The sequence below is a fragment of the Ixodes scapularis genome, unplaced genomic scaffold (assembly GCF_016920785.2).
Source record: "Ixodes scapularis isolate PalLabHiFi unplaced genomic scaffold, ASM1692078v2 PGA_scaffold3__209_contigs__length_174095766, whole genome shotgun sequence".
Taxonomy (NCBI): Eukaryota; Metazoa; Arthropoda; class Arachnida; order Ixodida; family Ixodidae; genus Ixodes; species Ixodes scapularis.
The window spans coordinates 97832884-97846947 of NW_024609868.1; positions in this window are offsets into that span (position 1 = coordinate 97832884).

Below are 14064 nucleotides of genomic sequence, written 5' to 3' on the forward strand. Positions count from 1 at the left end.
CGCTTGCAGATCTGGCTCGACTTGGTCATCTTCCGCTCATAGATCTCTGGCAGCTCCCGCTCATTGGAGCGCCTCCAACTCCACCGAACTAGATCTACAGGATTTCAGAGATCTACATGAAAGTTGACAGAGCACGCTACGTCATTTCCCCTCCCTCGGCGGTGGCTCCACCGACGGCAATCGCTGTGCACGCCTTGCCGCTTCGAGGCGGCCGAAAGGTATGCGACGGTGCCGAATGCGGAAGTCTTCCTCGTTATTTGTGACATGGGCTCCGTGGTATGTATAATTTCGTCCGGCCTGTGTTGTGTGTTATTTCTGCAGCTAAGCAGTGACAGTTGTCACTGGTCATCGGAAAGATCAGTCAGCTGAGGCGTCGGTGGGCTTGTTAATTTCAAGCAGCGGCCATTTTGAACGGCCGAGGGGAGAGCAGGGGGGGGGGAAGGAGTCCCTCTAAAAAGGCGAGTTCATCTTCCCCTCGTCGTTCCGATGCGGGGCCCAGAGCGGAATTTCGCCTCCCTCGCGGATTTTGGAAAGCACTCCAGATCTACGAGTGGAATTCACCATTAGTTTGAGAATCCAAAAAATAAACGAATGTGGACAAATGCAGTTTTGTTTTGCTCTTTGTATTTCCTTAAAATCCTCGTGACTAGGAATCGCAGTGAACAAACAGAAAAGAAGATAAGATTAGACGCAGGGTAATATGCAGCCTCTTATCTTCGACGATATCCGTCGTTCCGCTCTCGCTCCTCAATAGATTGCCGGCAGCTTCCCCGGAGGCGACGCTGACGCTTTCCGGACATGCGGGAAGTAAAACATTTGATCAAAGCGGGGCTCTTTGACAAGGCTGAGTCACATGTTCCTTGCAAAACGAACTTCACTTACTGACGATGTTCTCGAATGCCGACGTCAGAGCGCGCTTTCAAAGCAACAAGCGCACACCTTTTGTGGTGTTACGCGGACAGCACGAACGCGCGCTGCCCCAACAAGCAGTCTCGACAACGCAACCGTTTGTTTCGTTGTGGGATACGACAACAGATTACATAAAAGCATACCTCCGCAGGCACGATTTCAGCTACAGCTACAAATCGTGCCAGGTGCGCAGAGAAAGAAACGAACGAGAAGACGTTTCGAGCAAGAGTTATTTGAAGAAAGCGATTGTTATTTCTGCATCCTTAAATACTTCTTACTGTACTAATATAGAGATTGCCTGGAAATGCTCGAAAGTTGACCATGGAAGTGAAAGTGAACGTACCGACTCATCTCGCAGCACAAAAGTCGCCATCTTGACATTCCGATTTGGATTTGGATTGGATCGATGAATGGATGATAACGGCTGGTGACCAGTGTTGCCGAGATGCTCGCTTCTTTTCTTTTTTTTTTTTTTCTGATTGCAATCCAATTTAACATTTTTTTTCAAGATTTTCTAGATTCCGCCGGGGAGATTTCTTAACTTACTGGTAGCCTTTTTAAAACGTGTTAAAATTATTTGTGAAAATTTAAGTGAAAAGTAAACCAGATCATGGCTAATCAACACCTCGCTTGCGTTTACGATTTTTGTCCTTGTGATCCGGAGTTTGATCTTTCCTTCTGTTCGTTTTGAACGAAATCATTAGGCTGGATATGCCCGAAAAACAATTTACGCAGGTTAACAAACCTTCTAATCTCTGTTATTCCCCGACACGTCGTCAAAATCCCGGGCCCTGGGATTTGGAAGATTCGTTAGGCCTAAGGATTGTTGGCCCGTCGGTCACTGGGATAATGGCTTAATGTGCCATATCAGCGGAGTCAGCATGTTTTCTGATGGGCTTAAGCGGCTAAAGCCAAGGTGCCATGCTGGTTGCCGCACCGCGGCATTCAGGCAGTTGTGGAATACGGGAGAATGAATTTCGAGCGAACGCGTTTGTTTCATCGATACGTCTTCCCACGTTTTGGGGACATTTCTTTTGTTGCGACGTTGCCATGAATATGCATGGCACCCTTGGTTTGAGATAAATAGGTCTGGTTGCGACAACGTGTACGCCGCTACGTTTAGGTAGTTTAGTGACACCGGGTTCTGCGTACTGCGAAGACTTGTCCCGATGACTCTCGTTGCTGTCTATCCAATCACTCTAATCCAACGCAAGTGTGGTGACTGTGCTAGCCCGCGTATTTGATGTTGTTAACCGTGCGCATCTAATTCAAGCCCCGACCAGGGCGCCCCTAGCGGCAAACGGGTCCATCGCATCGGGGAGCTTCTGCCAGTCGCTGCGTTGGTTGTGCGTTGTAGTGGGTTAGCGTTGTAATTTCTGAGATGGCTATTCCGCACCAAGAAAGCCGCAACAATTGCTGCGCGGTCGGCTGCAACAGTAAGTCGAAGATCGCACACGGCACGAAGTACTACATCGTCCCTTCGAAGCCGTACGGCCGTACGAGGCGGAGTACTGCGCGACCTGCTGGTGCGACTTGCGCGTCCATACAGGTTAGTGGCGTTTCTTACCTTTCTGTTCGCGCTTTGTTTCAGCTGCTGACGAATAATACAATTAACTTTTTTCTATTCTAGCGACGATGGAACAGCATCGACACCGACGGCCAACTCTAAAGTATGCGGCAAATACTTCACCGGAATCGAGAAGCGGAGTGCGGTCGCCCCCCTAAGCCTACACTTGGATGTTTCCATCAGCCTACAGGAAGATAGTAGTGGGAATCGCGGAACGGCGAGAAAAAAATCGCCCAGTTATTGTCAAGCTGATTCAGAAATAAACGTACATAATTACCACGGTCCACTCAACGCCAACTACATTTTTTTGCGGGCACGCTTAATTTTGTTAGCGGAGTACGGCGCTCCGTGACATCCACTTGTCCGTCGAAACGGACCTCCTTCACGTCGTACACGCGGCCAGATTCACGAAGGAGTTTTCCTTTCTTCATATTGGTACCACGGAAGAAGCTTTCTAGATTCGTAACCGCCTTAAACCCCGTCGTAATCACCCCGGGAACACTATCCGCTGTGCTCGCTGTGCTGCTCATCGCCATTGCTTCCCCCGATGATTCTGCACCGGCTACCGAAGAAGTTTTCCGGATTCGTAATCGCCCTCTGTCCTCTGTGGTGTTCGTTGCTATTACTTCCCGATGATTCTGCGCCGACGGCACCGGCTACCGAAGGAACTTTCCGAATTCGTAACTGCCTTAAATTCCTTCGTAATCACGACGGGGACACTGTCTGCCGTGCTGTTCGTCGCCATTGCTCCCCGATGCTCCTGCGGCGGCTACCGGTAGGTCGCGGCGAACAATAGGCGACCGCCGCGACACGGCCGGCATGCTCGCTTCACCAGCAAGCTCACTGGAGCAAAGGCTACGGACCATACAGACCTCACTGGAGCTAAGGCTTTCGGCAAATCGTTTCCAAATCAAGGATTTGTTAGAAATAACATAAATAGCACAGACGTTCGGTAAAACCGAGACTTTGTCTTCGTCTCGGGTGTACCAAAGTGTTGAAAAATTTTGTTTTCTCATTTGTAAGGGCTGTTACTTTTCTCCTGTGCTTTGGATATCTAGATGGTAGTAGTGTGTCCGTGATAGTATGTAGCACCACACTTGCGTTGGATCAGAGTGATTGGATAGGCAGCAACGAGAGTCATCGGGACAAGTCTTCGCAGTACGCAGAACCCGGTGTCACTAAACTACCTAAACGTAGCGGCGTACACGTTGTCGCAACCAGACCTATTTATCTCAAACCAAGGGTGCCATGCATATTCATTGCAACGTCGCAACAAAAGAAATGTTCCCAAAACGTGGGAAGACGTATCGATGAAACAAACGCGTTCGCTCGAAATTCATTCTCCCGTATTCCACAACTGCCTGAATGCCGCGGTGCGGCAACCAGCATGGCACCTTGGCTTTAGCCGCTTAAGCCCATCAGAAAACATGCTGACTCCGCTGATATGGCACATTAAGCCATTATCCCAGTGACCGACGGGCCAACAATCCTTAGGCCTAACGAATCTTCCAAATCCCAGGGCCCGGGATTTTGACGACGTGTCGGGGAATAACAGAGATTAGAAGGTTTGTTAACCTGCGTAAATTGTTTTTCGGGCATATCCAGCCTAATGATTTCGTTCAAAACGAACAGAAGGAAAGATCAAACTCCGGATCACAAGGACAAAAATCGTAAACGCAAGCGAGGTGTTGATTAGCCATGATCTGGTTTACTTTTCACTTAAATTTTCACAAATAATTTTAACACGTTTTAAAAAGGCTACCAGTAAGTTAAGAAATCTCCCCGGCGGAATCTAGAAAATCTTGAAAAAAAATGTTAAATTGGATTGCAATCAGAAAAAAAAAAAAAAAGAAAAGAAGCGAGCATCTCGGCAACACTGGTCACCAGCCGTTATCATCCATTCATCGATCCAATCCAAATCCAAATCGGAATGTCAAGATGGCGACTTTTGTGCTGCGAGATGAGTCGGTACGTTCACTTTCACTTCCATGGTCAACTTTCGAGCATTTCCAGGCAATCTCTATATTAGTACAGTAAGAAGTATTTAAGGATGCAGAAATAACAATCGCTTTCTTCAAATAACTCTTGCTCGAAACGTCTTCTCGTTCGTTTCTTTCTCTGCGCACCTGGCACGATTTGTAGCTGTAGCTGAAATCGTGCCTGCGGAGGTATGCTTTTATGTAATCTGTTGTCGTATCCCACAACGAAACAAACGGTTGCGTTGTCGAGACTGCTTGTTGGGGCAGCGCGCGTTCGTGCTGTCCGCGTAACACCACAAAAGGTGTGCGCTTGTTGCTTTGAAAGCGCGCTCTGACGTCGGCATTCGAGAACATCGTCAGTAAGTGAAGTTCGTTTTGCAAGGAACATGTGACTCAGCCTTGTCAAAGAGCCCCGCTTTGATCAAATGTTTTACTTCCCGCATGTCCGGAAAGCGTCAGCGTCGCCTCCGGGGAAGCTGCCGGCAATCTATTGAGGAGCGAGAGCGGAACGACGGATATCGTCGAAGATAAGAGGTTGCATATTACCCTGCGTCTAATCTTATCTTCTTTTCTGTTTGTTCACTGCGATTCCTAGTCACGAGGATTTTAAGGAAATACAAAGAGCAAAACAAAACTGCATTTGTCCACATTCGTTTATTTTTTGGATTCTCAAACTAATGGTGAATTCCACTCGTAGATCTGGAGTGCTTTCCAAAATCCGCGAGGGAGGCGAAATTCCGCTCTGTGGGCCCCGCATCGGAACGACGAGGGGAAGATGAACTCGCCTTTTTAGAGGGACTCCTTCCCCCCCCCCCCCCTGCTCTCCCCTCGGCCGTTCAAAATGGCCGCTGCTTGAAATTAACAAGCCCACCGACGCCTCAGCTGACTGATCTTTCCGATGACCAGTGACAACTGTCACTGCTTAGCTGCAGAAATAACACACAACACAGGCCGGACGAAATTATACATACCACGGAGCCCATGTCACAAATAACGAGGAAGACTTCCGCATTCGGCACCGTCGCATACCTTTCGGCCGCCTCGAAGCGGCAAGGCATGCACAGCGATTGCCGTCGGTGGAGCCACCGCCGAGGGAGGGGAAATGACGTAGCGTGCTCTGTCAACTTTCATGTAGATCTCTGAAATCCTGTAGATCTAGTTCGGTGGAGTTGGAGGCGCTCCAATGAGCGGGAGCTGCCAGAGATCTATGAGCGGAAGATGACCAAGTCGAGCCAGATCTGCAAGCGGAATATGTGCGCTCAAAATGGAGCGCTTTGGGAGCGCTTGAGAACTGTGAGGGGAATTCACCAAAAGCAAAGTGATGAAGCCTAGATTCCAACATGGTCTCTTACGGGCGTGCCTGTCATACTGCCTGCAACTAATCTGTTTCTTCCAGGAAGGGTAGCGAGCCATCACCGAGGTGCTTTGTTGTTTTGTTTGGTTGCGTGCCTTCCTTGTATTCCTGTGGAAGGTGCTGTACTTGAAAGTGCTCCTCCGGTGTGCTTGTGCTGGGGTTTCCACTACTGTTGCAAGGGGAGTTAGAATGTTGTTGGAGGTCTGTTTGGGAGTGGTGACATGTCCAAGACAGTGAGCTGTGGCTGCGAGTCGACGGATATCCACGACCACCTGATCTCCAGTCTTTAAGACCAGTTTCGTTACATGCGAGTCATCAAAGGTGTACAGATCTTTGAGTGCGTACAATTATCCACCACTGAAAGCCGTGAGCACCAAAAGGATGATCATCATCTCGTAGAGGAGCCAGACTTTTGTTGCTTGCGAAATCCAGTCAGATTGGTGTGTTGGTTTGCTAATGCAAAAAAACTGCCATATAGGTTTCATGGATGTTTCGTCAGGGTAAAGTTAACCTGCCTGCGGTGAGTTGTACAGCCGGGTACAAAAGTCCCCAGGATGCGCGAGCTGCGACTGAAACGCATTGCTCTGCCATCTGCCGGCGGGTCGCCTGGTTTTGAGATCACACAAAGGCGCATGCGCGTTCTACTGTGCCCGCAAACGTGTGTTTTCCCGCTATTTTGTGGCAGGGCGCCTAACTCGGAATTGGGCGCGTGGTACTGCCTCGGAGATGGCGCTTGCGGCTGACGAGCATCTGCTGCACATTCCGAAACTGGAGATACCGCCTGCGACATTGCGCCGCATTTCGCCATGTCAGCTCACCTTGCTTTATAACCAGTCGAGTTTATCGCTCAGTTGAGCTGCCGTGACTTCTTGCTTTATAGGTGCCGTGTCAGTAAGCGCTATCTCCGAGCCCCTACCACGCGCCTGATTCCGAGTTAGGCGCCGCGCCGCAGACCAGCGGGAAAACACACATGTTTGCAGGCACAGTAGGACGCGCATGCGCTTTTGTGTAATCTCGAAATCAGCCAACCAGCCGGCAGATGGCACAGCAATGCGTTTCAGTCACAGCTCACCCGTCCTGGGGACTCTTGTCCCCGACTGTACAAGCACTAAGAAGAGCCATTCGATTTCTCTAACGAGCGATGCTCTGTAGTGATGAAAACAATCCAACCAGTCGTGTGTGCAGCACAAAATTGTGTACATGACGACACGCCACCAAAACCAGATTGACTGGCCGTGATCTTGTAAACATCAAGCCTAGCTGGCCTGCGGGATGTCGACCATTCTGCTCTCAGTGGCGGCTCCTGGACCCACCCTTATGCGAGGTAGTTGGGCATATCTAAACGTTTGTATCCTTTCGATTGCTTGTGCGTAGCAAAGCTGGTCTTTAAAGGGGCCACGAAACGATTTTCGGACTTCGGCCAAATAACTCCGGCAGTTGTTCTGCTCCTCAGCTGTACACCGCCTTCGGATCGCTCGATTTATGATGTGCCATGAGGGCACATTGGGGAAACCGGAGAAAACCGACTTGGGCGTCGAAGGTCAAGCTCGTCAGTCGCCGGCCAACAGCAAAGTGGGAAGCGGGGAGGGAACACTTTCATTGACTTCGGGTAGATGGCACCACTCAATATAATACAGCAGCTGTGACCTGCCGCTCGGAAGCTAGCGAACCGCCTCAAAAGTCATGTTGATGTTGCCGGGCAATGAGCGAGCACTCTGCGTGGCGTCTCAAATGTTGCCCTTGCGTGCAGACACAAAAATAATGCGATATCCACAATGCAACGGTTGTGAATTTCATGTGAACTCATCCTTTCGGAGGTTCATAAACCTGTCCCGTGTCACTGTAGGTAAGCAGGCAGGCCTCCAGCACCCGCTCGTCACCTCCCGTTGTGCTTTGGCTGCACAGGCTCTAGGCCCCATCATGCTCCAAGCTTACGAGATTCCAAAGCATTCTTGAAGGCAATAAGCTTGTGCCGTAGATGGGACAACTGCAAGGCCATGCTGCCGTTCGGGTGCTATTACTAACTATAGCGAACACAGCAAGCGACTATGGCCCATGTGTCTGCTACAGCAATAAATATGGGGCTTAGGAGTGCTGTCACTTGCACCGCTTTGGCTATCTAATTGTATCATTGTCTAGCATTGGTTGTATTAGCTGTGCAAAGTAGGCCGATGGAGCTGTTGGCACAGCTTGTACCATTGAAGCCAAAGCAAGCAGCTGCAACTCTTATTTTTGTGGTGGCACCTGTCAATGGCTATACATCATTCAACTTGGGGCTTTCAGGGTGGCGTCATGTTGTCCGATTGCCGTGCTGTCTATGTGCATCTGGGCAATTTCACGGAATTCGGCAGGGCGAACGAAGGAGAGGGCACGAGCCAAGTGCGGGCATTTCGCCATTTTCAGCTGTACCTTGTGGTGGGCTGTACTAAACATCTAGCGGCCCCCTCCTTACTGCTTGTGTGATGCTGTTCGTTTGTGCAGCGCATGAATGGCTGTTTTGGGCTCGGTATGTTGTCTGCTGCTCCTTTCATGCGTTAATCACCTAGCATAGGTATTCCATTATTACGTCCAGAGAAATTTCACCTACTGGCGGCACTGCCTCCGGCTACTACGTCTATTGCACGAGAGACTAATATGGTTCCGATTTCATACTTTGCAAAACTCATAGTTGGTTCCCTCGATCCTTGACGCAAATGCACGATTGTTCTTACATACGAACCTAGAGACAGCTTAAGATTTATCGCGCTTTCAATTGTGCTGATACCAGCCATAGATGTCGACTATACTCGGTCTCGCAGGGTGTGCGCAGCAAAGACGAAGGCGAGGGCACGGGGGCATAGGACTGCAGTGAGCTTTGTTTGCATGAGCACTTGCGCAAGAATGGCACGTTTGAAAGCAACGTGCTCGTGCCTTTGCACCTGCTGCAGACAACTTGTGGGATGGAGCATAGGCAATGAGACCACCAGATAAACGCCAATCTAGAGCAGTGCCGCTCCATGGAAGTTTGGCGCGTCCACCTGAACGCAACTGCGAAGCCGTGGCTGTCATGGCCGGTCCTGGGGCGTCTCAGAGGGCCAAGTAGTGACGTGCTGGCATCGCCAAGTGGCAAAGCCAATAATCGCGCCAGCCTGGAAGTAGCGTGGCCTGTGGTCTGTGGGATACGAAGCAAGCGACGTAACAAATGAACTCTTCTCCGACTGCAACTTGTCGAGCGCCTGCCAGGGTGGGTTGTTTGGAGCAAAAAATATGGCCATCCACTCGAATTACAAATGTGCGATTGTTATTTACGGATATAATCGATCACATCCAACTTACTTCTGAACGTACCAAGCGTTCTGTCCCATGTGCCACATCTAAAAGGCAGGTATGTGACTTATATGTCCCCCCGCCCTCTCTTCTGTATACACAAACTCGGCTCTGTTACGTCACACCGCGGTGGTGGCGTGTGGGGCGCACTTTCGGTCTGGGGCTGTGGGCGAAAGTACCCCATGTGAGACGTGTATTCCTGCATTGTTTTGAAAGGAACCGGACAAAAACCTGCTCTCTCGTCAGAACTCTGCGACTGGGCCTGTACCAAAAGAGTCGAGAAAGCTTTGAAGGTCAGTATTCTTGTGCTCGGTTCGTCCGAGAACGTGGATATGTGCCGTTGAGAGGGAAAACCAGACGCCGCCGGACCACGATTGCTTGGGCGGGAAGCACTCTGGGTTGAGTTCACGGATACTTGTGGTCATCAGATTTATTTGATGAACATGAACGCCAGAAAACCGTCAAGTTGTACGAATCACCTGCGGACTACGCTGAGTGCGTCTTCAGGTTAAGCGGCCGCCTGATCGTTCGCACTGTTGTGTGCTCTTTCAAACGTTTCTGCTTGTCATCTCCTCTTTTAGACGACACCGGCCCGTAGACCGAATGTTGGCCTGGTACTTGTGATAAGAAGGGCAGGCCTCAAGAGACTGAAGTCTGAAGGTTGTTAAGCAGGCTCGATATAGACAGTAGGTACAAGGAGATGTTGACCATTGTTACCAGTGGGCGTCACTGACTTGTTATGCCTGGTTCACTTGGTCTGATTGTGCTTGCGATTTTCAGTATTGACGTCGACCATTTCAGTTATGGTTCATGCTTTTGCAGCCCCAGCGACGTTGCAACTGAAAATTGCGAGCAAAATCTTATCATGCGAATCAGGCTTAAGCATGCATTCTGCGGCGTCCGCGCGGAATGAATCGCTGCATGTCGCATTATTCACGCAAAGTTTTGCGGTGTAACGAGCCCCGGTAATTTCGTTGAGGCCGCTCAAGTAGTCAGACATTGCCAGGAAGACGTAGAATCAACGATTCGAACGCGAAAAAGGGCAGGGGGACTCACACCGACGCCAACAACATTGCATTTCAATGGTTTGTTTATGGGCGACGGCAAGCTTCTTGCCCACACTCCATCGTGCATGCGCGGCGCCGGTGGCGTCCGCTAGGGGCGCTCCGGTTTGTTTGTAAACATGAGTTGGTGTATAACGCTGCCACAAATATCAACAATAATGTAAGCACCCTTGTTTTTTTTTTCTGGAAGGCTTAGCAAGCACTGGGTTTGAGGCGGCGGATTTGTTTTTCGTCGACGAAATGCCTTGAATATGCATAATCTAGGGGGTTCAATGAGTTCCGATCCAAATTGGTGTAAAGCTTTTTTTGTTTTGTTGCCAGAGCAGACTGACTGTGCACATTGTTTATGTGCTTGTTTTCAGTTTTCTGTTTCCTTTGCACAGGAGATGGTTGCACAATTGTGCCCTGTTAATCTCTTCATCAAGTATGGCATTGCATGCTAACCCCCACTTCTAAATTTGCACCTGAAATAGCTTAAATGTGAGATTTGGAACCATGTTGCATGCTAACGAATCATTTGTACAGCTCGTTTCTTGACGCAGACGACGCACCGAGGAAAAGTCCCGTCTGAGTGCTCTGGTTCATGGGTGCGTCTTCTCTCCGAGTGGAATGATCTGTGCTGTGTTTCTCCATAACTTGGCAAAAGGCAACGGCTACAGCATTTCCTCACCATCACGGCAGACTGTTCCATCTGCGCCAAAAAGTACTGCTACCGTGGCTTTGTTTTGAAAAGCTATTAATCTAAATTTTTTTGAACGGGCTGAACGTGTTCTTCACGACCGCCAAATGTGAGCAGTGCGGAATGGCCGCGCCCATTCACAAGCCGGTGCTTTGAAAACGTCCCCACGTCCCCTAAAAAAGCCCTTCTGAGGGCTAACCAATTGTTGCATATGGGTCTGCTTTCCCTACCCGTGTCTCTCCCTTAGTATGAAGTTCAAACCAAAGGCATTCCACCCATCTAAAGCTCCAGTGTTGTTAGTTATGCATACCCAAATTTCAAAGTCGATTTTCTCAGCTTCGTTTTTTTCAGCCTCTTCTCCGGCCAGGAAGGCTTTTTGATTCACTTGCGCTCAACCGATTTTCATAAACTTGGTACCATATTCTTTGGAATGAACTAGACTGCAAGCTAAAGCTATTTTTATTATGATATTTTGTGGTATATAAAACTGGCATTTCATTATTGGACATTGTTATAGCCCCTATTGTATGTCTTCTATTCACTTTAATTTTTTTACATGTTTATATGGTGCTAAAGAAATAAAAATAGCTTTAGCTTGTATGGCATTTCTTTAGGAAGCAATTAATACCTTTTTTTCATTAAAATTTTAATAAGAAGGTTTTTTAAAACTTTTCCTGAAATTAGCTAATTAATATTTTATTTTGTTGATAACTTTTGACAAAGAAGAGATATCTGAAATCTGATTGCAGTTATGAAATCAGCACAATAAACTACATGCCTGCACAAAAAATCATTGAGATAGACCAATAAACAAAAAATAGTTTTTAAGAACCCACTTCCTCCCTTAAAAGCAAAGCAATAACTTTTACAATGTTTTCAGTCATATCGGCATTCGCTGCCCTGCTCTTCCATCCGCCATGGCAACAACGGCAAAGGAGGCTGCTGTGGTGTATTTGCTGCCACAGTGTGAATGTGCATGCTCTTGTTCTTGCCTTTTGCCTGTTTGTGTATCACAAGCATTCACAAACAGTTCGATGCATTACTGTACAAGGTCATAGGCATGTTTTCTTTTGTACGTGTTTCAGTTAAAAAAAAAAAAGTAGCATTGTGTTGAGGATGTTTAGACAGCGAAAGGTCGGCCTGCCTCGAATGGTGCCAAGCTTGCCGCTGTAGATGAGGAATTTAGCCAGGGCAGTATGACCGAAAGCCTGGGATCTTTAACATGCATCATGTAGTAGTGATTACACAAACGCCTACTGGTATGATCCTTGTCCAGATTGAAATGAGCAAGTGCTGGGATTTAGCCCACGATCCCAGGTTCTGCAGCGCAAGCTTTCGCTCCACATGCCCGGAGCTGAGACGTGCTAGCCGACTCGGGCCACCGTTCCGCCATGTGTTTTAGTTGCGTTCAGCACTATTGTGAATTTGAAGTTATTTTCCTAGTAGTTCAAGCAGGGGAAATTGAAACTTCTATGGTACAAACCAACATTTTTGCTAGAGTTTGCAAGCCGACTGAAAGTATGAATGCCTTTTTAAAACCATCTAATGTCTTTAGGTACATGGGGTATGTTCTTCCCAAGTGTGCTAATTTCACAGCAGACTCCTCCGGCTTGCACAGACGCCGCAGTTTCTACAGTTTCCCAAATTAATGTGAAACAGAGTGTAGTGGATTGCGTGCAGGCCTACCCTCTTTCACACTTGAAGAGGTGCAATGTTTTCAGGTGGCTGTAGGTAAACCTGGTATATGGAGAGGTTTATACGTTTCCCATCACACACAAAAGTAGTTCTTTTTTTTTCTCTTTTACTCGACTGCCAAATTAGCAGGAACAAAGAAAATTGGACATTATTTGTCGAGAAGAAGGAAGGTCGGTCTGGCAGCGCATGGTGACACTTTGTCACGCTCTATGTGAGAAATTTGACTAGTGCGGGTACAACCGATAGCCCAAAGTCTTTAAAATGATTCATATAGCAGTAATGCACGCCCATGTGTAGGTGCAGTGCTCATCCAGGTCAAAACGGGCAGGGGCGATCAGTGCAAGTTTTCGCTCCACACACTGCGAGCTGCAGTGGGCTAACACACTCTGCCACCAGGCCCCTCCACATCAGCACGTCCTGTCGAAGCAACGTGCAATTATTACTACTGCTGCTGATGGGGGCACGCACACGTAAGGAAGGAAAATAACAGCCAGGAATTCTGGTAAGGGGAGGATGCCGTACGTCATGGAACACAGGAACAGGCTTGGCTTGAATCCTTTTTGCTTCAGGATCACTATCACTACTCCAAGCTCACCACAGACTTTGCATTCATGGGAGCTTTCTCCAGCAACCGTTTCTTTTTATGAGACACTGCACCGCTTGCAGTGGCAGCTACTCTACGACACCTGCTCGCTGATTTACAGCTGTCCGGCCCGGTATGTGGAGTCACGATAACCTGTGGGTTGCACCTGTTGTGACTCTTCCTTGGCGGTTTCTTTAGCTTAGTTATTTTGCATGGCACCAAGGTTTAAGGTTCTCTAGGACTTCAGGGTCATGTGGTAACTGCATTTTCCAAAGTGTTTCTGACATTAAACAGCAAGCACCCTGGTTGTGCTTGTCACTATGCCACAGTCACCTGTGTGGTGCATGAAGCAGTGGTTTGAACCATTGAAGGGTGCACTGGTGTCTCTTAAGCTGTCCTGGGCACTCATCGGTAAGTAATATTTGTGCTGGTGATCCAATATTCAACGACAAACATTGCAGCAAGAAGTTACTTTTCAGTGTGCACACATTACTGTTGTACAGCCTAAAATATTTCAACGGTGAAGAATAGGAGAGTGACTTGCTTCAGGCTACTGGAACACGTTATTGTGTGGGCCTTTCTTTTATGGAGGGGAGGGGAGGCGAGAGCAGAAGAGTAGCAGAACCAGGCACAAATAAAAATTGAAAAAATCCGCAGCGGAAAAAAAAAAAAAATAAAAGCAGTGTGAAGAGTTGCGTTGCTTACACGTCACAAACTCGTCAGAAACGCAGGCTATACTCTGTTTCACCTAGTGTTGTACCGCAGGAAAGGCTACAAGCGCGAGCTCCTTGCTCTAGAGCACAGCTCGACGGTACAAGTTCTCGTGCAACAAGGGCAGCTGCCAACGCTATGAGCTCGCGCTTCTGGCCTTCTCTGCGGTACAACATAAGGTGAAACTGAGTATAGACGGAGAACGACTCATTATTAA